The sequence below is a fragment of the Pavona decussata genome, unplaced genomic scaffold (assembly GCF_977016875.1).
Source record: "Pavona decussata unplaced genomic scaffold, jaPavDecu1.1 SCAFFOLD_92, whole genome shotgun sequence".
In the NCBI taxonomy this organism is placed as follows: Eukaryota; Metazoa; Cnidaria; class Anthozoa; order Scleractinia; family Agariciidae; genus Pavona; species Pavona decussata.
Genome location: NW_028145509.1, coordinates 577,137 through 605,078, shown reverse-complemented (window position 1 = coordinate 605,078; position 27,942 = coordinate 577,137). Strand labels below are relative to the sequence as shown.

General features: G+C 37.0%; 3 long non-coding RNA genes across 4 annotated transcripts; 2 read left to right on the top strand and 1 right to left on the bottom strand.

The window, feature by feature from the left end:
* The first annotated feature begins 1,924 nt into the window (after positions 1–1,924).
* LOC146473701 (uncharacterized) lies at positions 1,925–3,914 on the top strand. Its single transcript, XR_014866285.1, has 2 exons — positions 1,925–2,119; positions 3,655–3,914. It is a non-coding gene; the product is annotated as an uncharacterized LOC146473701 (long non-coding RNA).
* A 2,422-nt stretch (positions 3,915–6,336) lies between these two features.
* Positions 6,337–7,865, top strand: LOC146473700 (uncharacterized). Its single transcript, XR_014866286.1, has 2 exons — positions 6,337–7,354; positions 7,472–7,865. It is a non-coding gene; the product is annotated as an uncharacterized LOC146473700 (long non-coding RNA).
* A 14,050-nt stretch (positions 7,866–21,915) lies between these two features.
* LOC146473699 (uncharacterized) lies at positions 21,916–26,283 on the bottom strand. Of its 2 annotated transcripts, none has more exons than XR_014866254.1 (4): positions 26,184–26,283; positions 24,962–25,044; positions 24,325–24,393; positions 21,916–23,135 (listed from the first exon to the last, which is right to left on the bottom strand). It is a non-coding gene; the product is annotated as an uncharacterized LOC146473699 (long non-coding RNA). The 2 variants fall into 2 exon arrangements; XR_014866253.1 differs by having other exon boundaries at positions 24,966–25,044.
* Positions 26,284–27,942: the final 1,659 nt, after the last annotated feature.

Below are 27,942 nucleotides of genomic sequence, written 5' to 3'. Positions count from 1 at the left end.
AATGATCTCAACCCCGAAATGATCCATAAGTTCGAACTGATCTCCAAGCTTTCCCATGAATAACCCCTTTTTTACGCTGAGCCCGTACTGATCCCCAAAGTAATTTTCGGAACGGAATACACCCAATGCAAAAATGGCTGATATTTTAATATTCTTTTGTCTGCATTCAAAGTAGCCTCACTAGCTTCGTCCAAGGTAAAATATTCTTTTGATTTTTTGAACTCAAGAACGAGGCTAGTGAGGCCAATTTGAATGCAGACAAAAGAATATTAAAATGTCCGCCATTTTTGCATTGGGTTCACAGCGGAATTGAAGACAGTTCTGTCCTTGATAATTTAAAGAACACCACGTTTTAAGATTGGTAGACATTTTGGACACTTTTTTACTCGTGATTTTCTTTTTTCTATTCACATTTTATAATACTTTCTTAATTCATCTTTTACATAAAAAGGAGATAGAACCCAAAAGGTGGAGCGTTTTTGGAAGTTTTGACGTATTTTGTACTGAATTTGTACAAAATTAGTCACCCTGTAGGTTACAGTGGTTACGGACTCAAACAACTGTCTTTCAAACTTGGCGGATAAAGTTGATCAAAGAAAAGACAATAAAATCATTATATGACGCGATGCCTTGAAATCGATTTTCAAGCAAGTTTAAATTATAAAACGAATGCTGTCGTTCACAGGATGCCGTATTTTTAAAAGAAAACTTAGGGTGTGTTCGATTGACCTTATTCCGGAGTAGGAATACATAAAACGATTGCAAGAAATCCCTCATAAGAGGTTTTTGGAGTTACTGGAGTACGAAATGGCTCTTAAATTAACATGTGTCAGTGAATGTTTGGAGAAATGGTTTTCTAAATTCCTTAAAAAGAGAAATTTAACAACTATTCCGTTTATTCCTCTTCCGGAATACGGTCAATCGAACGCAATCTTAAATTTAACTGTATGTAATAATTTGCAAACTATTGAAGCGATACATGAAATAGTAGAAGGACCATGGAGCTGCTCAATTTACTGAACTGGCTTTGAATTCAGTTGTTTTTAGCACAAACACTGCTAAAGCAAGTGAGAAAAACTGCAACAAAGGCATAATCATAAGCACAAGAAGAACAAATACCTTCGTTCTTCCAGTGCTTATGCTTATGTTTAGGTCACAGTCGCACTAATGAGAATGGGGACGACATAGGGATAAGCACAAAGCAGCCAAACGTTTCGTCGGCCATGTTGCTTAACATCGATGGGGAGCTGGTATCGAGAAATCCGTCAAGAAATAGTTTTCTACGGATGCGGCAGTTTGTGTTCTCACTTGCTTATCATTATGCTTTTGTCCTAACGTGAAAACCAGCCTGTTCATTTTCTGTTCATTTGTGGATTTTGGATGCTATTTGCTTCATAAACTCCTTTCAATTAATTCTATATCTTTTCTTTAAAAAATCCTTTAAAAGATAATACCGTAAACACCGATGAAACGATTGTCAAAAATGACGAAAACGTTGAATGTTTTAAGAAAAACTTTCACCAAGGGAATTATTATCCAGTATGCGAGGAAATCAAGCGGCAAATGATCAGCCAGTAAAGATCACGGCATGTTTCCTGCGAGCAGATGCTAGACTCGATTTTATAACACTGGTATTAAAATTTAAAAAGTGGAGTCTAAAAATGTAGACTTTTTCCATTTTCTTGTGGGGCAAAATCAGGCAACGGAAATCAAATGAGGCGATCATCTGTTCTCCGCCATCCGATTTTGTTCCATGGGCTCTTATCACCCAAGAAAGCGGGCAGAAAATAAAAGGTAGTTTGTAAGCAATGATAGCTTGTTAATTGAGAACCAATGGTAGGGCTCGCTTTTTCGTATCTGCGAGCGGTGTATAAAATAAACGTACTGTATTCTATGTAGGTACAAGAACTACGAGGTCGCCACAATGCAACTTTCACTCGCGCTAGTATTTACAATTGTGGTCATGTCGTTGCTTTCCACCGCTGTTAAAGCTTCCCCAGTTCTTCTCAAGCCTGATGACCAGACGTCAATGGATGAACTTAAAGCAATAGCGGCGGAACAGGAAAATAAGTTCAAGCGTATCTGTGGAATGTCTTTAATCTGTCGGCCATACAAGAAGGTAAATATACATGTTTATAAACAAAAATGAGGCATTGGATAATGCAATTGCAGAGTTTCGAACGGCTTAGCGGCCATGGGATAATCACCATTATCAAAACTGGATCATTGTATAATGCATTTCCAGGGATTTGATTGGCTAAGCGACCATGGTATTACACCATTCCCGAGAAATAGGGACCATTAAATTGTTTCCTGGTTGTTATTGCAAAGCGAAACCAGCAAGATTCAGCAATGTTTCTTGATCGTTTTAAATAAAACAATTATTCAACTCACGCTTGTTGGATATGAGATGATTATAGCCAATTCAGCGTGTTGGCTATCTATCATCTCATGTCCAACAAGGGCGAGTGAGATAATTGTTAATTATACCATGCTCCAGAAATTGCGGCCATTAAATCGTCTTCTTTTTGTCCCTGCAAAGTGAAATAATTAAGATCAAGCAATTTTTTTTGGTCGTTTTTCGACGTTCCACTTCCGTTTCCCCATCCACTGTCATACATTGTGTCAAAGCTGGTCTGCTTTAAACTGTACTGCCTATGTCGTACTGATGATCTTAAAATCGGCTTTGCGTTTGGGTGCAAGATTTTGACCAGGCAGCAGTGTGTGTCAGTTGTTGTGCCTTCTGGCTTAGTTCTCGGTAAGGTAGAAACAACCATGGGCAAAAGTCTTGAGACACTGACTGAAAACTTTACTCTTAAATGTCGCACTTTCCCCAAATGTAATGTAGATCTCAGTTACTGGTTATATGGGGTGGTGGTGGGGGATGGCGGGAAGGGTGGTGGCTCCTAGCATCAGGTGTCAAGTATCAATTGCCAACCAACGTATCCTGCAACGTCCTGGTCGTGACCACATGACGATCTTGCAAATTTGTATTTTTGCACAGACTTTTGCCATGGATTGTAGATGGGCGGGTAAGCTGCCTAAAATACTTATCTTCCCGCCGACCTGTTAGGTGACTAGGTGGCTGGGAATTTAGTTAGGTAGATTGATATGTAGGTATGTATGTATGCAGGTAGGTAGGTTTTTAGTTATTTAGTTAGTTAGTTAGTTAGTTAGTTAGTTAGTTAGTTAGTTAGTTAGTTAGTTAGTTAGTTAGTTAGTTAGTTAGTTAGTTAGTTAGTTAGTTAGTTGGTTAGTTCATTAGTTAGGTAGGTAGGAAGGTTAGGTAGGTATAGGTAAGTAGGTATGTAGGTAGGAAGGTAGGTAGGTAGGTATAGGTAGGTAGGTAAGTAGGGTGGGTGGGTGTGTACGTAGGTAGGTAGGTAGATAGGTAGGTAGGTAGGAAGGTAGGTAGGTAGGTGGATGGGTAGGTAGTTGGGTGGGTGGTCTGGTTGGTTGGTTCGTTGGATAGATGGATGATCGATGAATCGATAGAGACTAGGAATGTTCTTAAACTCCAAGGTACGTCGGCGTTAAAAGGGAAAGGAGGACGCCATGCATTCCACCACACAACAAACGTACATGTGTAAAAAACTGGATTAAGTATTTGATGATTGAATAAACTAACCCATTTGAATTCTTATTTGTTCACAGCCAAATGGGAGGAAAAGACAAGCGCGGATTCCACCCAAAAATGTGCGCACAGATCTTGGATATCCTCTGCGACCGTACAGACGAGAAAATTACCAAGAATATTAATTACGGGCTTGAAAAAATGAGAGATGAGTGTCCTGCCAACAGTAAATAAAAACAACACTATACTTTTACTGTATATCTATCACCAAATTTGTGTTCAATTCTTAATTGTAATAAATAAAAACAAACAAAGCAGTATCATGTGACCTAGAACAAAACGTCTGGTGTTTACTTAATCTCGGTACAATGTTTCATACCACAAAAAAATGTCACAAGAAGACATGCTTTGCTAGGTTACAACATCTGTGTCATCTGTTGTTTGAGAGGGGAGTGGAGAAGCGTAGGAAAAGTTTCATTTCGTCACAAGTATTGAAAAAATCATCACTTAACTTGAAAATGTTTTTACTAAGTAATTTTCAGGCCGTGGCAAAAAAAACTTACCTTATATAAGCCCGTTAATTACAAACAACAACGTTGTTGAGCTAGTACAAAAGTTGTTCAGCTAGAAAACAAATTTACATGGAAAGCACATATAACAAAACATATAAGAAAACAAATTCTTACATGGAAAGCACATATAAATGTAATAAGTAAGAAAATCGCAAAGTCTACTGGGTTGATATATAAGGCTAGTTTTTATTTCCATCACAATTCTCTTCTTTCATTATCATAAGCCCTAAATTTATTACCCCTATCTTACATATTGTAATTTAATATGGACTTCTTCTTATGTCACAAATCTATAAAGAATTTACTTACTGCAAATACTTGTTGTTCGGTTGATTTCAAAGACTGGTTGCATAACCCCAAGTGAACCTTTCTCAAAATCTTGAATTTGGTTGTTTCACGTTGTCGTTTGCCGAGGACGGCGAAGAAATGTACCATAATTTATAACACGCCTGCAGGACCATTGTTTTGCTAATTAAATACTGTTGTTTTGTGACGTTCTTGTTCCCGTCGCCATCGTATCTGTTTAAACTCCCTAATTTGTCACTGCTTAATAAACCTATTCAGCCTGCAAGTGGGATGAGGAACAAAGTCCCTGCGTTAACAATGAATATCCGCCAAACTTGTCCCAAAAAATTATCTGGCAACAATTAGGTATAATAATTAATGAATGAATATCGATAAATCTAATATGGCGGATCCACGATGACGGCTGCGAAGAACAAATGACGCAATACTCACGCTCCCTTGCAATTCTCTCTAAAGGCTTGTAAGCAGCCGTCTTTATTTCAACCACCTCTGTTTCATCTTCTACTCTTCTACACTATGCACTTTTCCGTTACTTATAGCGTCCAGGTCCGGTTGTTCGAAAGCCGATTAACGCTAATCACCGATTAAAAGTTAACCGAGGTTTTCATCTCGTTCGTCAAAAGTGTTTTTCAATGCTGATTCTTAAAGTAAAGGTAAAGAAAAGTTTAAGTCAAAACTGAAGGGCAAAAGTCTGTTGTAAAAAAGTTTATTGATTGGTAATTATACTAGAATCAAACTTCACATTAACCCAGGATTAGCTTAATCGGGCTTTGAACAACTGGGCCCAGAGAGCCTCATTTATCCTTTCCTGAAGTGTTTCTTCGTACCCTAGCCTTTCTGTTCTCCAAAGCCCACCATGTTATCAAAACATGTACGTATACTTGCTCTTACATGCTGTCTCACAAAAATGTAAGCATCTACAATTTTTGTCTCTTAAAGCAATTGCTAAATGAGTTGAGACTCTACGTGCAAACAGTGTTTTTAAATTGGTTTTACGCCAATAATTTTATCGTAAATCTTCTTTGTAACTTTCCTCTTCACCATTATCATCGTTCGCTTTATCAAATCAAAAAGGAATCCTTTTAGAACTGTCAAGTTCGATCTTCAAACGCGAAAAAATAAAAAAAATGAGCAGTCACAGATCACAATCAAAATTGAACACTTTAATAAAGCAGTCAATTTTGATTTATAATGTACGGTAAGAAAACATTTCATTTTGTTTCAGGCCATTTTAAGAAAGTAACGCGCGTGGTTATTTTCTATTTCAAATGTCCAAATCCTTCAGATTTACTGTTAAAGAAAAGGCACAATGAACTATTTACATCTTGGTTTTTTATTATTATTATTATTATTATTATTTATTTTTGTTTTGCTTGGACTTCCAATTTTATTTCAAGTTTAAAGAGCTAAACATCACGGGGAAAGATCGCGAGTAGAAGTTTACGAATTCGTCCCTCTTTTGCTGCATATTAACTATTATGTTTTGTTCGATCGCCATGATTCGTGTGAAAGATGAACAATCGATTTTAAACGCTGTCTTGCTCTGATTAAGACGATTCTAGTCGTAGAAAGCTAAAATTAAGCTCGAAAAGACCAGGTTTCGAGTAACATTTTAAATAAGTTGCTATAGACTATTTTTTTGTGGTATCGTAAAGCTAATATTTCAGTTTGCGTATGTCAATGCCATGTCTAATTATAAAGCAATACTTCTTTCTTTTCCATACTCTTCCCTTACCTTATATGCTTGAAACGAGCCCTAATTAAAGTTTTGCTATTGATTAGCATATTCCTTCAGTCTAAAGAGCCTCAAAATGAATTTTGAAATCCAGTTCTTTTGAAATCTGTTCTTAGAAATCCAGTTAGATATATAGTGTATATATTGAATTCAGCATATCAGTGCTTCCGTGGCCTAAATTATTGCCATTATTGGTGGATTTTAGATCCGGAAAAATTAATGAAATGACAATGGGAGGAAGGAAAACTACAAAACGTTTTCCTAGTTGTGTCTCAAAATAATTTCCGCAGTCGAGGCTGGTTGCATTACAGGTAGTTAGCATAATGAAAAAATTGCTTCGCTACTCTCTTAACACCTGCTAGAAATACTTAGACTGTTAGCTTGTTATTACTCGGGCCGTAAGGCGGACCGAGTTAAGGTTTTGGTAGCATTATCAAATTCTTTTTTCTCTTTGGGTCGCGATGGGCCGAGAGATAAGACTTCGGGCCACGAGTTATTGTTCTCGGTTTCGTTTTTTGTACTCGAGTGGCACGAGTAAAGTTTTCGGTGGCGTTATCAAATTCTTCGCGTTCTTTGTACTCGGGCCGTGAGGCGCCGAGTTAAGTAATCGGGTAAGGGGAGGGGAGGGTCCCGAACTCCCTCATTTTTTTTCGCTTCCTAAGCTCCCCCTCCCTTTCCCCGATGTATTCTGCGAGTCACTATTCTTTCGAATCAACACATTTGGCGTCGGTTGAGAAGCGTTCGTGAACGTTTCCCTTAGCGCAGAGAGGGTTCTGGAGTCGTTAGAACAAAAAGGTGAAGGCCATGATAGCATGTCGAGTGGCGAAGAAAGCTAAAACGTAAGGATTAAAGCCCGTGGATATAGCATAAGAGAAGAGGAGGCAGCTTGAACATGGTGCATTCCGTTTCGTCTGATTAGCGACGGTGACACATGTGCAAGAAATCATGAACCCTTGGAAGGTTTGTCGCACGAGCAGCACGCGCATGAATTTAACTCTGCATGATGTAGATAGTGGGTATCGAAAACGCGAATGCGAAATCGAAACAGAAAAGTGTAGTGACGTTTTGCAGCTTTCTTCGGAGCCCTCGCAAGACGCTGCAGAATGGTCAGAAAATTCAAAGAATTCCAAAGATTCGAATGCAGACCTCACCGCAAACAACGCGAATGTTTTACAGAAGAAGAATGGTCATGTCGAACCGAACGATCTTCGCAAGTGCACGCTGAGGAAGAGGGTGAAAGAGAGACAGTTTTTGACTAGCTTTGAGTTGGGTGACCACAATAAGACTTAATTTTCCAATTTGACTTTATAGAGATGTAATCGGTGACGCGATCGCTATCGTGTCACACTCAGTCCTGCGATGACAATTCTCGTGTTTGATTCCTCCGTCGGAAAAATCCTGACCCTTCATGGGTTATCGCGCGGAGCATTTTTATTACGAAACGCGAAACAAGGCACGGGCAGAAAAATTGGCGGGCCAAGGAATACATCACGCACGAAAAAATCATGCGAACGTACTTGCAATTTTGTCATCAGTTTTTGAATTTGTTCAAGAAGGAAACCGTTTTGTCAACAAACTTCTTTAATTTGTGCCCTAGCCTGCTCATAGAGCTTTGTTTGGCTAAATCATGTTTCATATCGTTGATACATCTGAGTAAAAGAATTTGAGCTTACATGGATAGCTTGATATTAGATATGCCACTGTATACTAAAAAGGAGAATTAAAAATTGTCAATTGTACAGACATTTTTATCCATCGTCGACAAATGCTTCGCCAAGAACCACCCAATAACAAGATCTTCAACAGACAGACACTAAAACTCAGCTACTCATGCATGCCAAACATGAAAACCATCATCGCATCACATAAAAAAACCCAGATACTCTCAAATGTAGCAACAACCCCAAACCAAAATCATGACCCGAGCTGCAACTGCAGGAAGAAAGCAGAATGGCCACTTGATGGTTAATGCCTTCAAGGGAACGACGGTAACAACAACTGAATCGTACGTGGGACTGGCACAACACATTCTTCCGAAACGACAACAGACGCAATGCAACGGAACTATCTGAACAATATATGGACCTTGACGGGCTGCAAACAAAACATTTCTAATTAAATGGAAAGTACTCAAAAAGTTCAAACCCGATAAAAACATTAACAAGAAATGTAACCTATGTCTTCACGAAAAGTTTATTTCCGTAGAAAAGATCTTAGTAGCCTGAACAAACGCAATGAATTACCAAGTCCAAACCCCCCACAGAAATAGATATGTACTCAAAACCTCTCGAAAAACGTGAAGTAACCGTTTGTATCATGGCACATGAATTGTTTCACGCCACAAGCATTAGTAATTTATCGCCCAGCAAACGCTTGTTTTAAAACACCAGTTCGAATGATTTCATAAATCCATGCCCTTATATAAATAGATACGTACCCAAAACCTCTTGTATAACGTAACGTAACCGTTTGTATCATGGCACGTGAACTCTCTCACGGCACGTGGAATTGTATTTTATCGCCTAGCAGCTGCTTGCCGTTTAAATCACCAGTTTTTGATTACTTTATATACTTTACGGTCATTCGTTGAAGTTGCGTGATGAGTGGCGGTGGTCAGCTCCTGATCATACGAAACAGAGCTGTAGCAATAAAACGATGAATCACTTCTGGAGCCTGAACTATTTTTTCCTGGGTGTATATCTCCGTCTATTTCTATCGATTTTGGGGAATCAGCGATGCTGGAAGTTATCACTGCTAAAAGATCGTAGGCTTACGCACCACGCAGTCAAATATAGCCCGAGTATAAGCTGAAAACAGCTTCTTGTTATTATTATTTTCCGAGAGATCACGCAGATTTTATTTGCGCTCAGTTAATATAGTTAATGTGGATTTAAAATCGTTGGCACACTAAGACAATATTAAAAGGTCTCCTCTTGGCTACTTTGAAAAATAACACAATAAAATATCAGAATGAGCGAAAACCATATCATCGGGCTTCTTAAAGGGACAGTATCACGCTATTTTCAGTAACACATTGAAAATCGGAAAGACGCTATTCGCTTGATAGCAGCCAAGATATAATGACAAAATTCCATTAAAAGACTATCAGAATGCAAAGAAACTACCCACGGATATTTTCACTGCCAGATGACCAAGAAAGAGAGGGGTTCAAATTTGAAAACGTCTGGCAGACGTTTTCAAATTTCGCTGTTGTAACGCACTAAAAATCGCCGGTTGTACTATATTTTGGTTCAACCTTTCGTCTTAGAATCACTATTAATATTTCTTTAAATTAGCGATTGAGAAATTAATTAACACAATGTTCAAAGTTTAAATTTTGTGAATTTTGGCCAAAAATCATGATATCTCCCATCGATCTCCCATGGTACTGCCCCTTTAATCCACTTTCTTAAGTGTCATGTTCGCTAACTAGGGGTATAAATCTTCGCAAGCCGCCACGGGCAAAAGGTCGTTGGTAGTCCTTGGTGTACATGTATTTTATTAGTTTTTCCCGGAATATTTGTAAGCTTGTAGCCAGGCCAAATGTTTAAACAAGTCCTTTTTAAATCTTTAATTTAATAAAAGAGAATTTGGGTTAAGTAACCTAACCATGGTCCCGGCGGGAATGACGGAATCGCAGTCTGATAGTAAATTCTGATCCGACAAAAGAAAACATTGGTTAATTAATTAAAGTTAAATGCCAGCGGGCTTCTACTTTTTAAATTTTCGAACATGATGGACGATACCAGCCTTCCAGGCATGAAAAGGCTAATCCTCCAAAGTTATATGTTTTAATTTTGATTAAAAAAAAAAGGAGAATGTTTGTTGCCCTTTTCCCAAACTGCGACCGAGGTATCGCCTTAGGAGAGGATAGTATTCTATGGCTGAATAAATACAGGATTCATGTCAAGAAAAACGAATAAGCTGACCTTGGTTACTTAATTAACGCGAGAAAACTATTTACGTCAAATGTTATTGGGCGTCTACAGGCATCTCTTAGTGGATGAGATCAGTCTAAAAGGCCCAGTGGGTGCCCGTAGTCTGAAATTATATTAGAATTATAAAAAGATGAAATGTTTCATGCATATCAAAAGGAGTTGTCATTCTTCTCAGGCGGGCCGCGAGCGAGAGTGAACGACGTTAAGATAAAAGACAACATCTTGCTGGGTTTAAAAACACTGGAATTGTAAAGAAAAGGTTTGTAACTCATTCATTACTTCCAAGAAGGAAAATACCGTAAGCAAATTGTTTACTTCTTTAGTCAATGACTCAATCTGTGGGGTGAAAAGGCTGCTCAGATGGAGCATTTTTTTTTAACAATCGGTAACACCCAGATAAAACCTAACCAAAAAAACTTCTCTGATTACTCATATCCAGGCGGTGCGGTGGCCTTCTTAACAGGCATTTATGCGAGACTGTGATACCAACTAAAGCAGGGGAGGGAAAAATTTCAGCTAATTGATAGCAGCACAAGCCTTATAATTTCAAGTCAAATCGTTTCAAGAGTTGCACATGTGTCAAAATCGTGAAACGGCTACAATGGGGATTTTTTCCTATAATACTCTCTACACGGTTGTAGTGACGATCTGAGTTTGTGGATGCAATCTTTCCGAAAAGTTCCTTAAGCAGCGGCCTCTTGCATTATTAATTCTTTCATTCGCAGTTCAATTAAATGACTTTGACATATTTCAGTTCCATCTCTTCGATTCACCGCTACGGGTATATTACGGAACTTACAAAATAACCACCACCCCGTTTCCTTGATAAACTCAATTGGTGGAGCAACCCCGTTCAATCTTTTTTTCGACCTTTCTTTTAGAAGCTGCTTTTAAAAAACTTAAAAGTTGCTTACCTAACTGCGATGACCTCTCATTTATTTATTCTTTCCTCCACAGTTGAAATATTTGAATTTAATATCTTTCTGGGAGTCCTCGTCAAATGAAAAACTATTAAGAAGCTTTATCAACGACTACGGCGACGGCAGCGAAAACGTCACTATTAAAATGAGTTCACGCTTTTTCTAAGGTCGTCGCGATTATTGCAACTCGCTCTGAATGTCAAATGCAGATGAAATTTTCTGCAGCTGGATTTTTGGAGACCGCACCCAAGTTTAGAAAAAGAACGCAAAATTCGTCGTCGTGTGTTTACGTCTTCCATAAAATTTCCCATCAGGAAATTTCACGCCCTAGTCGTGCAGTGACGGCAAATGAAATGTACCAAAAAGTGTAATGCACGTGCAGAGTTGTTGTTTTGGTTATTAAGCCTATTGCTTTTTTAACGTTCTCGTTGTCGTTGCCGTTGTCGTTGCTAAAGCTCCCTATTGAGCAGCTCCGTTGCGCTAATCTTTGTCATGCTGTCTCCCTTTTAAATCAGTGGATCAAATCTTAAAGTATGAAAATACAGATAGCAGGAGAAATGCTCTCCTGTGGTGATGTTTATTATACCGTCTATGGTGGTGGCAATTTTTAACCAGTTATTGTTACAATTTATATGGAAGATAATCAGAAGCAGGTCATTTGATTATATTAAACGAGGCTGTAAAGGAAATCTTTCATTGTAATGATCAAGTGAAAGATTTTTGTTTATTGTACGTTCCTGCGGTGCTGTTCACTATGCTATACAAAGTGTTTCTTACGGTTGAGCATGTCTATAAAATCATAGGATGCGATCTTTCAACAAAAAGCTATTAAGTAGCACTCACGGTCTATAATGGTGTTGTTTGCTTTTCAATGTTCATCAAACTCACAAAATAAAATTTTCAATAAACTATGTTTATCAAATTTCCACCGTAGCCTCTCTTGGGGCAAAAGCTATCTGACAAAACAAACAGACAGAAATTTTGGTTGGGGATCAAATATTACCCATGCGTTTCCGTTTACTGAGTGACATGTCTTTCGATCTTCTCCTCTTTTCCCGGTTGGAAAGGAAAGTGTAGTAAGAAATATACGAAACACCGTTGGGGCGTTTCCATCGTGAATCTGTTCACTGTTGAAGCTTCAGCAGTTTGCACATGATGACAGGATCACAGCAATTGTTCACTTGCTCTATCGCAAATGATCCCAAAGCCCTGTGGCTTTCACACGTTGTTTATGTATCACTCTTCTACAACATATCAATTTCTTGACTTTATCTATTGACTGGTTGAGGAATTTATTTTTTCACTTGCGTGACGATGTGTGAGGTGAAAACCACCTATTACGTATAATGCTATCCATGGACTCGTTCCAGCGTATCTTAGCGAACTTATCACCCAAAAGACCGTATCTAGATATAGTTATAGATCGTCCGGCGAGGTCCTCCTTCAACCGCCCAGAATCAAGACTCTGCGTACGCTGGGTGATCGTAGCTTTACCGTAGCCGCACCAGCGCTCTGGAACAATTTACCCAACCCAGTTCGCTGCGCACAAAGTGTTCAATCTTTCAAGGACAGGCTGAAAACTCATTTATTTCGACAAGCCTTTGACCTTTATCAGAATTGTATTTTAGCCATTGACCTTGCCATTGTAATTTTAAATTATATTTATTTAGGATATCTTTATTGTAAAGCGCGCGAGAGCATCTGTTTATGATTCGCGCGCTATATAAGTAATAAATTATTATTATTATTATTATTATTATCATTATTATTATTATTATTATTATTATTATTATCATTATCATTATCATCATCATCATCATTATCATTATCATTATCATTATCATTATCATTATCATTATCATTGTCATTGTCATTATCATTATCATTATCATTATTATTATTATTATTATTATTATTATTATTATTATTTTTATTATTATTATTATTATTATTATTATTATTATTATTATTATTATTATTATTATTATTATTATTATTATTATTAACATAAGATTATGCATGAAACGGTAATGTACCCAGTTATCCGGTACTATACTACTAATAATAATAATAAGAAGAAAGTTCTTTTTACAGATGGCCTATGTCACATAATGTGGTTTTCAATAGGAAACTGCATAAAAAAATAAATATATTAAAATATTAAAAAAAATTAAAAATGGATGAACAAAGAAATGTCACACTAAGGAAAAACTTATAGAGATTTAAAATTTTTAAGTAATGAAATTTTAAAAGCATCAAAAGGTAAACATCTCATGTCTTCTGGAAGGGAATTCCAGTCTGTCAATGCACTATTAAAGGATCTGAGTAGTCCCCAGTTCGTATTTGATCTAATAGATTTAATAGTTTCCTTGGAGCGGGTGTTATGGCTATGATAATCTAAGCCTCAAGTGCTTATACTCCCGGGTTATACTGTTTCTTTCACTGTCATTAGTTTATCATCATTTTAGTTTAGTTTTGACATAAATAAAGTTGAGTCAACTGATTATTCTGTGTTTGTATAATTACGCAGTAATTTGGTTCGGAAGTCAGTTTCAAGGCTTTGATACCCAGTTTAGATCGTTTGGCATCACTGATTATAGTGAATGGGATAAGGAGTGCTCACTTTTTCAGTCCATGTGCACGTGGAATTCAGCAGTCCTGCACCGGAGAGAATCTGACTTTTAAACATCCCTCTACCCTTCTTTATTTTATTTTATTTTGATAACATAGTTGTTGTTGTTGTAAAGTCAGGGCTGTTTAGTTTGAAATATGAACCATGAACCATATGCAATAACTTGTTAGCAAACTAGCTACGCCTCATTTTATAATAAATAAGATATTTTAACAGGGAGCCCACGTCACAAAATGTGGTTTTCAGTGAGGCCCTGCATAGATCTAACGTAAGAATACAAAAAAATTACAAATATAGCTATCTAAATTTTATCATCGTGTTTGAGATTTTACATTTACACCCTAAACAAAAAACACCGTTGTACACAAGATATAAAACCCCTAACATATACCACGAAATTCCGAGCTCATGTTCCTTGAAAGGACTTTTCTCATCGATTCCAAGGGCGCCTGCGATCCTTTGGACCGTGACTCACTGTTAGGCGTAGGGGTCGCCGAGACTGGGGACAACGTAATGCTTTGCATTAAGCTTTACGACAATTTAAAAATCTCTTTGCACATCCGAGAATCTTTAAAACTACTATTGCGAACAAAATATTAACGAATACTAGTAGAATTAGACACATATGAGGGGATATGTTACAGGGACCTACACCCGGAAACTTGTCCCCTCTTGTAGACCTTTAGATAAATACAGACTTGCTCCACAAGTCATCCACTGGCTGTTCTAGCCCTCCGTTCACCGTCATCCGATCATTACAGATTGTGGACTTTTGTAGCGAAAAAGGGTTTGTCAACGCCGATCAATGGCGGAAAAAAACGAATGGCCTTGAAATTGTTGTGTTTTGCTTAACATTTTCCCGTTTGCACGAAGGCGATATTTGTTGTGGAAATAGAATTACCTCTAGGGAGACGAAAAAAGGTTTCTTATTTCATTAATATTCAAGAAATATTAGTTGTTTCTATTACAAGTTTTGTGTGTGCACAAACGGGGAAACACGTTTAACAAACAAGAAAGTCATCAATAAAAGCCTCAATAAAAGCCTCATATGTTTTCTCAATGATGTTTTTTTTTCTTTTTTCAACCGCCTTCAAGACATTCATAAATGTTTTCGCCAGCACAGATTATATTTGTCATGGAAGCGAAATTTTCTGTTTGAGGACGCCTAGATAGATAGACTTTCGAATTTGATTATATTTCAGAAACAGTTGTTTCTATGGCGAATGTTATTTATGCACAAACTGGAAAAAGTTTTAGGAACCTGGGGCCCGTTTCTCGAAAGTCCCGGTAACTTACCCGGGGCCCAATAAGTGTCTTTCGTGATAAATTTTTCTTAACAGAAGTCAATTTTTGTTAGCTTTGAATACTAAATTTTAAAATTTTATAATTCTATGAAAGCATTGGCCAAGTACCATGCCTGTAATCACTGTGTAATCGGCGAAAAAAAACATTTAAAAAATATACTTATCGGGCCCGATAAGTTACCGGGTCTTTCGAGAAACGGGCCCCCGGGCCCAGCTGTTCGAAAGCCGCCAATCAATCGGATTGACTTTAATCCACGATTAAAAGTTAATCGAGGTTTTCATCTTGCTCGGTTAAAATGGTTTACATGGCTAATTTCAAGCAAAAGGTTGAGCAAAGTCTAAGGCAAAACTGAAGGACAAGAATCTTTTGGGAGAATCTTTATTATTATTGATTAAACTCGCATCAAAGTTCACGTTAATCCGGGATTTACTTAATCGGGCTTTGAACAACTGGGCCCAGGGATCAGCGGATTCACGAAGCCCGTCCCAAGTCAATATACACTGGATTGCAAAACCGTTGACACCTAAAAAGCATAAACCGTGAACGATGATACCCAATGGCTTTAAGGGTATGTGTACTAAATTTGTTTGCATGATATTCTATTCCCGTGCGACGGTTGATAACCAAAATTAGCTGCACGTGGTGAATGATGGAAACTGTCCAAGCTTTCCTTAGAAGTGTCCAAGTTGCCCAACAAGGGCCAATTTTTAAACAATTTTAGGTGTCAACGTTTTTGCAATCGAGTGTATATCTCAAGTATTGTGTCTTAACAGAATCTTTTTGTTGGAATAACAACAGACTGTTGTTCAGAAACAGTACTTAGGATACATCGTAACTTCAAAGGGCTTCGTGAATCTGACCCACGGAGCCACAGTTGGATTTACTTTGGTGCGTCTTATTTTATTTCGTATAGAAAAGAAACTGATCTTTTTGACAACGCAAAGTAAATTTAGAAGCGACAACTATAGAAAAATTTTTTCCCAGAGGTATTTCACTTCCAAAAACAAAATTAAATTGCGCCCGTGAGCGAGAAAACAATATTTCCGCACTAAATATATCCTGGTTTGAGGGCCGAGGGGCCTTTAGAAATCGGTTCGCCATTTTGATAGGCCGGCATTTTGCACGACTAAGGCGATAGCATATTTATACGTAAACATACAATGAAGTGCATGCATTCTTGTGAGAGCACGCACTGGTGCAGTTTTTGACAGTTGTTGATTGGTTCCAGCATTTAAAGTGCTACTGTGATCAAATTTTTACCTCTTGAATTTTAAGTTTTATCACATAGAATTCTAGGAAAGATTAAAAACGCCGTTTACCGTTTCTAAATATCTGCATTGGTTCCGGAGATATTTAACTTTGAAAAATGTGTAAAATATGTAAATGAGAGGACTGATGACGTCATAGTATCAACTCAATATAACGTCAAGCATATAAATAGAGCTATCTCAGTCAATTTACATCAGAGACCATTGAAACCTGGTAGGCTAATAGTTCTAAAGGCAATACACCTACAGCTATAAAAAAATTCGGTTCCCATGGCAACTAACTCTTTTCCAGTCCCCTCCAACCTGATTTCAATATTTTAGTGATTTTCAGCTTGAAAAACATTTAACAAGGCCCCGAACTCGACCTAACATATTTATACGCTTGCTAGATTATGCAGATAGGGCCCCATTGGCAAATATCAAAACAGAACGCCAACTGCAGCCAGCAAAGCCTTAAGTATCAGGGAGGACTGGAACCCAGTATGTTGCCATGGTAACAAAATTGATAAGCTCATATTGTGGAGCGCACCTAGAACAATGTCACTGCAAAGAATCAAGCATTTCTGATACACATTGGCTGAGATATCTTTTTTCATAATATTTGATTAAAATTTGGTTGATATTATGACGTCATCACTTGGCTAATTTGCATATTTTAAAAACTGGAATATCTCTGGAACAAAAAGAGATATTTGAAAATAGTAAACAGCATTCTTCTTCTTGTACAGACTACTTTTTTATGTTTTCAAATGGCTTAGATTTGAAAGACGCGAATTTCGTCATAGTAGCACTTTAATGCATATTCATTACATCTTCGACATTTTCGTGTCAAAGCAACGAACTTGCCGGCTAGTGAAGGCGTGTGAGGACGAACTCTGCTCTTGAAAATGTACCGAAATGGAAGGAAGAAGACTTCGCTTCAAACAAACAAATACACATGGTGAGTATATATTTTCACAGGACTTCAGCCCACAAACTTTCCAACTCTTAGTAAGCGAGCAGGACCTAAAATTATTTTGGTCTGATAGCTTGAACAGATTCAGTTCAACGTATTTTCCGAAGTACAATAACATCAGAATTCGCGAACGTTCAATTTCAATTGCTATCACACAAAATTCTATCCTGAGAGAGGGAAGGAAAGAAAAGGCTACGAGGAAGTTGGTTTTGTTCTCCGTTCAATGTTCAAGCGATTTTGGATCAACTTGTTCGAAATACAGTGCACGTGCTTTGACGTGGCACCTTTGGTCCTTTCAAGGAATTTGTTGCGATGAAGTTGTTTCGTATTTTAGTTTCTCTGATATTCTGAAAGCTTGAAAATATACTCCAGAAATACTTCTTTGCGCTAATTTAAAGGCTTCAATGAAAATTTAGTTTTACATCAAAAATTTAACTAAGTAATCTCGACAGTTAGGAAGGCAAGGATCCAACTGTACCTTAGCATAAATGGGTGCACTTTGTATTTTCTGAAGACAAAAAAAGCTCATGATTTTTTTTTTCAATTTCTTTCTTAAAGGTGAAGTCATCAGAGGAAGGAACAATGCACAACAAGACGAAAGAATCACACAGCAAGTACTGGACTTCAGGAAACGGGATTAAAGATAAGCTAAGTAAGTTTATTCTCTATTTTGCCAGAAAAATACCTCTGATGGACGATGATTGTTTGTGACAAAGCTAAATGAAGTCTCGTAAATCACACCTAAAATTTATATTTTGTTTTTATACTGACCGTATTAACGTCATATCGGTCTGTTATTGAGCTAAAATTCTTCAGCTCGCAAATTAACCGATTCATTCTTGTTGTTATTAAGCCATTGAAAATGCGGTTTGCTTTTCTTGCTTTTGTCTAAATTGACCAACAATCGTCCATCCAGAGATATTTTTTATTGAGGATCGGACACTTAACATCAACTACGAGCGATCTTCTATACATTTAGATGTTTTCGTTTGATCAGTTCAATTTGCAATTCTTATTAAATTTAATAGTAATTGAAACTTCAATGAATTTTTTCATTTTATTTATCTTGTTAATTGGCTGATTTTAAAGTCGACAACGAAAATTCAAGACAGCGGTCGCTCAAAGTTGGTTTGTTTATCAGATAATTACGTTTATACAAGGTTAAACTGCCAGATACCATGGTAACGAAAACGAAAATGTTACTGCCATATTGATTGGAGCACAGATCTAATAAATCGCGTGTAAAATGTTGACTGTTGGTCACCAAAGAGACTTATCATGGGGTGAGGGCTGGGTAGTAGGCGGTACCCCTCCCTCATAAATAAGTGGGGTCCAAATCAGGAGGGTTATATGACAGTAGGTTGTTCAAAATGTGAAGAATGCGACGCAGAATTCATCAAGCACGATTAAAAACTACAAAAACCACAAGAAGTGGCAAACCTTGGAAGCGACAATGTCAAAATACAAGAATCTATTTTTTCTGGTCTTGCTATAGAAATCAAAACATTTTTTCTCCCATTCAAACAACAAAATGTGGCTGCTAAATTCCACTACGTTGGTGAAAAAACGATTCCCGACATCTCGTGGCTATTTGAATTTTTTGTGTCACAAACGTTTTGTGGGATTTGGGATTCAAATGATTAGGGGTGCGGTGAGGGTGTGGGTGGGCTACCCAGTTTAAATAGGGTTTCCAAACCTGTTCTCAATTTGGCTATTTATATTAGGAACTGCCTCGTTGTACTTTTAAAAACAGGATTCACGTCTACTGCTAGATTGGGGGTAATCAAGGGTGTACAAAGTCCTCGTGAGTTCTGAGGGGGAGGTTTTTGTAATCTTTAGTTTCAAATTTTCGTAAGGGCTTTAGGGGAAGAAGATGGGAATGCATCTCTTTTGGATGTTTTCTAATCGTGGCTCTCAAAATCAGCTATGAATGACATGGCACCTGGCGGTTGCACCTTGTAAGTTTTTGTAGCTGTCAAGGGAACGTAAGGCTTAAAAGGGAAAACTACATTACCAAATTGTCGCAGAAAACCTAATGCGTACGAGCGTTTCTTCCTATATTTCTAATTGTACAAAATTATTAAATGAGCAATAAATTGAAGCGATTAAACCAAGTCATTTATTTCCGTTCTAAGGAAAAATGTTCGGGAAAAGTTGATAATATAAATTAAGAGCTTCTTAAATCCCTTATGTTCTCTTGACATATTATAACAAATAGTAAACTAGTGTCTGGTTGAAGTAATGTTTACAAAAGCGCTTTAATACGTCTTCGGCGATCGAATTAGGTAGGAAAAAGAGTTAAAGAGCGCAAAAGGCTGTTGAATTAAAAGTGCTATATTTCGTAGAAAAATCTTCAGGCAATTGGAACCCAGTTAGGGTGTATCTAGTCATTCAACTATTTGAAAATGGACTTCATGCCGTTCACCATTTTGTTTTTTTATGCTACTATGATTTGAAAGGAAGGCTAGGGGCAATATTAAATTTGAAACAAACTTGACTTTCACACCTATCGAATACAAGATTATGCATTCATTTGTATTTATTTCCACGAATTCTGTATTTTACATTTTTATAAGATTTACCTTACGGCCGGGAAATTGCAATAGAACATTTGAAACTAGGCTTTCGAGTTTCCAGCTCTGCGAAATCTTTAGATTTGGTTTCAAACGTTTGGAAAAAAGAAACTTAAATTTCTCAAAGGCTGTCAAAACTTTCCATTGATTAATAAACGCAAGTCAATTTTTAAAGGTTCGTATTCGTTTCTCATTTGAATATTTACTTCTTCCATTCATGCAAAATTTCAAATATTAAAATGTTAAAATGTCATTTGAATTTCTTTTTTAACTAAAACTTTTTTTGTGAATTCCTACACAAGTCGTTCGTTGGAATATAGGTTGATATAGCAAAGGATGCGTATAAATTATTTAAAAAGTTATCTTCGAATTGTTCTGGAATTCGCATTTTGAAGTAATAGAAATCAGAAACAAAATGAACCTTTGGGGCATGCACACATGAAAGGAACTTCTTGATGCTCGAAAGAACCAGATTTTAGTTAGGTTTTTGCGGTCCAATACATCGAAAATCGAACTTTTTTGTTGTTTGTGGGTTGAATTGTTTGCATTATCCCAACCAGACATTATTTTCGGTAGTGTGCTTGATATTTAAGACCTTGTTTAACTATATATTAGTGTTGCATTGGACAAGGGGAATGAGTGAAAGCTCAAACTCATTATTTGTAATAAGTATTGGAAAAGAAACGAAAGATAAAAACAAACAGAAATTGCGACAAATGAAAACAAAACAGACAAACCAAATAATCACTGAGGACATTGATGTTGGCCCCATTTCCCTTAAAGGGAAAAGGACCAAATGATGATGATGACATTGATGTTGAAATTGGAAATTGGACTAAATTGGCTGAAACTAAAGAGTTTTTGATTGATCATTGAAAAGGAAATGCTGAAACAAATCGATTCACAAAATTTGTAAAACAGGTATCGATTATCTCGATCAGTGAAAATTAAATAAACATAGCTACATATTGTACCAGAACTACAGATTGTTTGCCAAATATCTACACAACTTTCTTTTAAGTTGTTGACCAAAAAGTGTTAGAAAAAGAGAAGGAGTAGATTAAGCGATTATCATTGAAAATTGTCTTTATCGGTCACAAAAGGAAAATCTGAGAAAAAGAAACGAAAAATAGAGCGGAAAAAAAATCGATCATCACAGAATAGTTTTGAAATTTGGGTACGGATTGTACATGTATCATTTTCTAAAAGCTTTCACCACAAATGTCTTGTCCTTTGCAACACTGTATAATGACGTTGAGTTTAGTACTCTGTCTCTTGAACAAGGTCACAAAAAGCAACATTGCAAGTTAGATAATTTTGCAACAGTTTGAAGGAAAAGAGATTGAAGTATTAATCAAAGTTCAATGAAACAATCTCGCGACAATCCAAAAACGTTTCTTCTCCTGTTGCAAAATTTTGTCTTCAATTGCGATGTCGCTTCTTTTTTTCTAAAGTTGCCTTCACTTGGCAAACTGAGGTTTCCAATCTCGTGTTGTCAAATAGGATTTGGCGTGTTAAACGTTAAAAAAAAGCATGTTTGAAAGCCGTTTCTGCAATGTTCTTTCACGCCAAATTGTATTTGACAACACAAGTTTGCAAACTTTATTTAGCCTTGTGAAGATGACTTTAGATTGTTAAAGTATAAACCACCTCGGAAATGAAACTTCACTAAAACAAACGTTTCGTTGAAAATTTTAAACTTTCGCTTTTAAATTAACCAGAAATTGAACAAAATTGACAATAACTTTAAGTTTCTATCAGAGGTGGTTTATGTTTATCTGGCGGGCAAAATTTGTAGGGTTACTCTTTGAATTTTTTGTCAGCGACAAATGTTCAAAGAGATCCCCTTAATTTTTTTGGCTAAATGTGTTGCCAGGGGAAACGCTGTGCAAATTTTTCCAAATTTTCCCGCCAAAAGACTTAGTATATATAGGAAAAAAGATTGTAAACACCTTTCAATTAATTAATTGATTGTTACTTAACTAATTAAATAAAATAATTCACTGTATACAAGACAAAAATAAAGCACACAATGAAATTGAAACAATTGTTTGCTTGAGTGTGGCTTTTATTATTGCTAATTATAGTGCTATCATTAAGATTACTTACTGAATGCAAATAATAGCTATGAAAAATTAAAAAAAAATTTCGGCGCATGCGTATTTTTGGCGCCCGTATTTTTTCGAAGTCTTTTGGCGGGAAAATTAAAAATTTTCAAACAGACAGTATCCATATGGAAAAATTAAAAAAAAAAAACGGCGCATGCGTATTTTGAACGCCCGTATTTTTTCTAAGTCTTTTGGCGGGAAAATTAGACAAAATTGAACAGAAGTTACCCTGACAACGAACGAGAGCCAAAAGATTTTTAAGTTTTGCGCAAAAATTAATTGATTTTGAGCATGGCTTGTCAATCAAATTTTATCAAAACATGAGCGATTGTGGTATCTAAAAATCTGTTTAAAATTTATATTTCTCAATAAACTCATTTTGCCAAAAACCTCCTGGAACTGATTCATAGAAACACTATTACTTTTCTAAATTTCCCAAATGCAAACTGAACACGAAGACGCACTATAAACAAGAACTTTCCCTGAAAAACCTCGTTATAACAAGCGAATCATTAAACTGGCATGTGATTTAGCCGAAATCGTCATTGTGAAATCTATAATATTAACCGAGTTTACACTTGAAAATGTTTTGGCGCGCTAAAAAATAAGCAAAATGCACATTTAAATAGTTTATAGCTCACTATAATCATCGATGAGTACAATATTTCAGGCTCTTTTCCATTTTCCGGCTGTAGACCGAACATTTGTAATCAAACTTCGAGAAAAAGACTTAAAGTAGACTATAATTGCAAGAAAATTCCAATCCTGTGTCTGTCGACACGCAGAATTTTGCTAGCAGTTACGGTAGCTTTGGTGTGAGTTTGATATATTTGCTTTCAAAACCCGACAAAGCCGAGCAGATTTAGAGAATTTCAAACTTCTGAAGTTGACCAAATTTGTAGACAATTGCAAAAATTTTAAATTAAAGCGAACATACGTCAGCTATAAAATTATTAGTTTCTTTTACAAAATGTAAGCGATGTGGCTTACCGAAGAGTGAAATTTCTTGAAAGCGATAAAATATACAAAAAATGCATAGACAATTCACGTGGAATATTAAATTAATCGAGGTTCTTTTTGTGGGTCTTCGTGTTTGCAGAGAATTCGATTCACCGAAGAAAAAAAATTCCTATCTTTGTCGGCTTTTGGAAAATAATGAATACTTATGTTCTACCTTGACTACAAAAAGTGCTTGACATGCTCTTGTTCCCATGCTTGTGTTGCCAAGGCTTGTCAACTACAAAGTGACCTGAAAAATAAGCAAAATATGCAATTAAAAAGTTAAATTTTAATCACCTTTATTTATTCCGGCTCAGTCTACAAGATCAATCAATTAAGGTTCAACATTTTTTGCTTTGACGACGAAAATATTAGAAACTAACTAGTCCCTTGCATATGCTATTTCCTTTTGCTCAACAGGGATGCAATAAAATGCAGTTAACACTTGTTTAAACTGCGTGCAAACCTTTAGTATCAGCACGTCCACATTACATTTGAATTGTGTAGCTACATGTATGGACAAACCCTGGAGTCCCAAGAATAATGATAGAGCTCTCTTTAAGGAGGCTCGCAGCAGTTTTCTGGACTTAGGGTGGCAGTTTTGAAATTACAATCTCGCATAGAAGATAAACTTCGATCTCCTTCATACTACATCATCATTTCAACATATGATCAAAGTTAATTTTCTTATCGGTTTCCAAGCAACAACTGTTACCATAGCAACGGTAGGACATTGTCGATTATTTCGAAATCTAGTCAGACTATTTATGATGAAACTTAAGGGATTTAAACTACTCAATCTAGATAACTTGAAGGCGAAATTAGAAAAAAATCGGTAAGAGCGTATTCAAGTTAATAATGAATCAATTTTTACGGGGTGATTTTGTTTATTCCAGCATTTTTCACCAATATCTCTGGCAAAATAAAACTTGACAATTTCTCTTTTCTGTTAAAAGGTCTTTCTTCTTAGCAAAACATTTTTAATGTATATTGATCTTCATGGGTGTCTCCGATTTTAAGATATTTATGTCTGAAAACGGTTAAAATAAAGCGCAGATGAATAAAAAAATTCCTACTTTGTTTTAATTTCCCACTATTCGTGTTATGTGCAACGCTACGCGTAGTGTCACAGCACGCGCTAGGATGGGCCGATATCAATACCAAATATTCGATGTCATTGGCATTAGATATCGATATTCACAAGAAAATAAATATCGTTCTTAAAGGCCACGAGAAAAGAGAGCGTGGAAGTCATTTACCAGGCAAAAGCGTGACGCATTATTATAGAGTAACTTAATATTTAATCACGATGCAAGCTTAATATTATAAGATCCCTACGCTTCGAATTTCCAAGGATCGTGAGCTTCGAAAACCCTCTTCAGCAACTCAACTCAATCAATGTTACATTGTGAGACAAACACAACTTTATCAAAACTCACCATTGTCAACAATATCTTTGATTTTCTTCTTTTCTCCTTCCCGTCAATCTCTCTGCTTGAGTTGAATCCCTATCATAGAGAATATATATTTTTTATTGTGATGGACTAGTCAAGATTCTAGCGGCAGAGATCATGTTTAAGGATAAATTAAACAGTGGTTGAGGCAAGGTGGGATGTAAAGGGGTGCAGACGAGTTGCAGACCAACCCAACCCATCAAAAAAAGTGAACGGAATCAGTGCTCTACATAAAACAGTACGTGGCGTGCGAGGGCTAAATGCGCGGATCAATTTGTTTGCAAGGCGAAATCCTGTCCTTGAAAACCTCCTCAATCCCCAAAACCACGAAAAACCCACGCGCCAATTCTGCCAGTGAGACCATAAAGACAAACCCGCTTCAAATTCTACAATTCCTCCGGCACGGTACAAGGTCAAATGCTTGGTTTACCCGGGGGATGTTGGTGGTCTCATTTGATCGGAGTAAAGCGTCTCCAGTCTATGATACGATCGTTTGAGCAAAGCAAACAGACAACAGAAACTCGTCGGTATTTGGTACCAGAAACTAAAATGGAAATTAAAATAGGTGAACGTTTCTACTACCCTTAAAAAAGCAATCTAAATAGGCAAGAAAAAGGGAAACTCACCTTCTATGATGCTTCTTCTTTCGCTTTGTGTTTAACTTCCACTTTAATTTCAATCCGGTGAATCATGTTCAGTGTGGCCCTTTAAATTTAACGTAAGTTTGGTTGATATGGTGCACAGGTCATGGGTAACTGGGGTAAACTGCACAGTTATAATGCACGTCAAAAGAATCAGCTGAGTCGCTTAGGAAAGCTTCTGACACTCCGTAAGCTTTCGATGTCAATTGAATTTGTGCGTAAGGCTAGTAAGATAGAACATTAGCATTTAAAGGCGCCTATGGTAGCTCTACTCAGTTCAGGTCTTATCCTCACTTCAACTGGGATAAATTACCCAGTTGTTATGCATTCCTAATAGATCAGCAGTGTCGGTTCTAAAGGCATGCCTTTGAAACAGCGTGCGCTCAGTCAGCTTCCGATACCAAACGTTATCATCTAAAGGCGTCTACGGCAACCCCTCTCAGTTTAGTTGGTTCATCTGTCAGCCAGTAGAAATGATGTCCTCATTTAACCCAGATCAACGCACTGGTATAAATACCTCGTCTTTTCACGAAATGATACTACATGTTGCCGGAATATCGTCTTCTCCATATGGTTTAGTAAGAGACAAGGTATCAGTCGAGGATCAACAAACGATTTTCACACCCTGCCTGGTGGCACGTTACAAATCAAACAATTAATTGCTGTTTAAATGGCCCAGTAACTCTGTCACTCTTGCCAAGCAATTAAAATACCTACCTTTTTTGTTGACAATGATTTATCTTGCTCTTTAAATTGTACTTCTTGTTAGCTCCACTGGGTTGTATTCACTGTTTGCCCTAAAATTAAAAGCACTAAATAAATATTTTTTATGACTTTTTGCTGCCATGGAAAGATCACAGTGACACTTGTAGTCATTATCGTTTTCCCTTCTAAATGAGCATACCCATGTTGTACAGGGAAAGCTATGAAACTGCTGAATAGATAGAAACATCTCAAAGCATATTTTGACATAAATCCTAACGCTTCGCAGTTCAATTAATAGTTTTGGTGGAATCTAAGATTGGTTATATCACTAAATATACTAAAGCGAAACATTTCGATTTTACTTTGAAACCCAAGGTAGAGGTTATGTTAGCAAATAAGGAGCCTAGGGAAAATCAGTTAATTCGCTTAAAATTTCCACAATTTAATTAATCACCCTCACCTTCGAATGTAGGGACATTCGACATTGCTGATACCTACCATTTGTGCTTATGGAACAGCTTGTGGATTGCACTGGGAGGGCAGGGCTGGTAATATGCTGCTCGCTCCACTGAAATTCTGGAATATCTTGGAAACATTTATCCTAAACATTTAGAACAAAATATAGGTATAAACTGATGGGATTAAAGATTATCAACGGAACTTTAGGAGGGGCTTTGTTTCTTAGACTTTTAGGGGAGAGGAGTAGGGTCGATGCCTCCTTCTCAGCAGCACTGTCACCCCCGCCCCTCCCTCCCCCCTCCTCCTCCAGAGTATGACAGCTATGCAACGATCAAACTTAGAGGAAACAAAACTTTCAAAATTGCCGAAATAATGACGTCTTTTGACACTGGAATGAATGTCGTCTTGAAATGTTCAAAACAGAAGTGGACCCACGAGCAGCAGGTGAATAGTTTCACTTCCAAGTTTTGAACATTTTATGGCGTTATCAAGTGTGATTTTACGTGAGGGCAGATCGGTCTCCTGCTCTATTGCCGCAACACCCCCCCCCCCCCCCTCAACACCACCACCACCACCACCCACCCCCCACCCACCTCAGGGCTGGATTTTGGAACGGATTAAGCCTCTGGCAAACCTATTCAGTGAAATTTAATCTAGATCAGTCTCCCTTATCACCGGCCCCCACCATCCAAGAGGGGATAAATAATTTCAGCATGCCATTAGATGACTCCCAGATAAGCTGTGGCGATGGGCATATAGAATATCGCTGAACAAGTTCAAAATATTATTTAAAAGGCAAATCAAAAACACTAGGTTACAGGCAGTTGGTCATTTTGTCAGAACAAAACAAAAATCGCCTAGCACTTTCTGAGAAAGTTAAATGGTTAACGATATTTATTGAATTGTGACTCATCATCTGCTTCTAATGATTGAAGCAAAGTTTAACAACTTTTACCTAAACGAATGACCGGCCACAATAATTAAACTAATCAACTTGCAACGTAACTTTCATTTCAAAATTAACTTATAAAAATTTGATTCGTCATAGAGAAATTACCTGCTATAGAATGAATGTTCCTTGAAGTTCCATTTTCTTTTATCCAGCATAGATGAACGTCAAAGCCTTGCTCGCTGCGTTGTTTAGTCTTCAGTGGTGCTTGTTTTACAGTCTTGTGTTTTCCCAGCGATTTGCAGTCACCTTGAAGTTTTTTAGGTAGAGGTAATACTCAGAAACAAGGATTTCTGAGATACTGGATGCCGGTTAACTTTGCGAACGGCGCCATGTGCAAGAAGATGAAAGATGAATTAAAGATGATTTTTAGCAGTATATTTGCAATTCAAATACATCGATGACGAGAAATGCATGCAGATTACAAAGACAAGAAGCAACATACAATTAAGGAATGAGTAAACAAAAAAATACTGTAGTTTAGGGACGTAAGGGAAAGAAAAAAAATGCAAACTTGAAACGAAACTTAGTTTGCTGTGGAAAAATTCTGAATTAAAATTGCAGCCTGCAAGGAGTGTCTTAGGACTGTTAGCGAGAAAATGAAAACTTTTCAAGCTGATAAAATGCACGTGCTTTCAGTTCCTTTGCACGTGCGCTTATGTTGGTGCACGATTCAATCGTTCAGTGCAAAACAACGAATGTCAATTGGACTCGTGACGCAACTAACGAACACCGTCTAATAACTTGATTTCAATTAATCTAATATACAGTCACATAGATTGGACATCTGTGGTAGATCCCGCCAAAAAGAAAAAAAAAAAAAGAAAGAAAGGAAAGAAATAAATAACT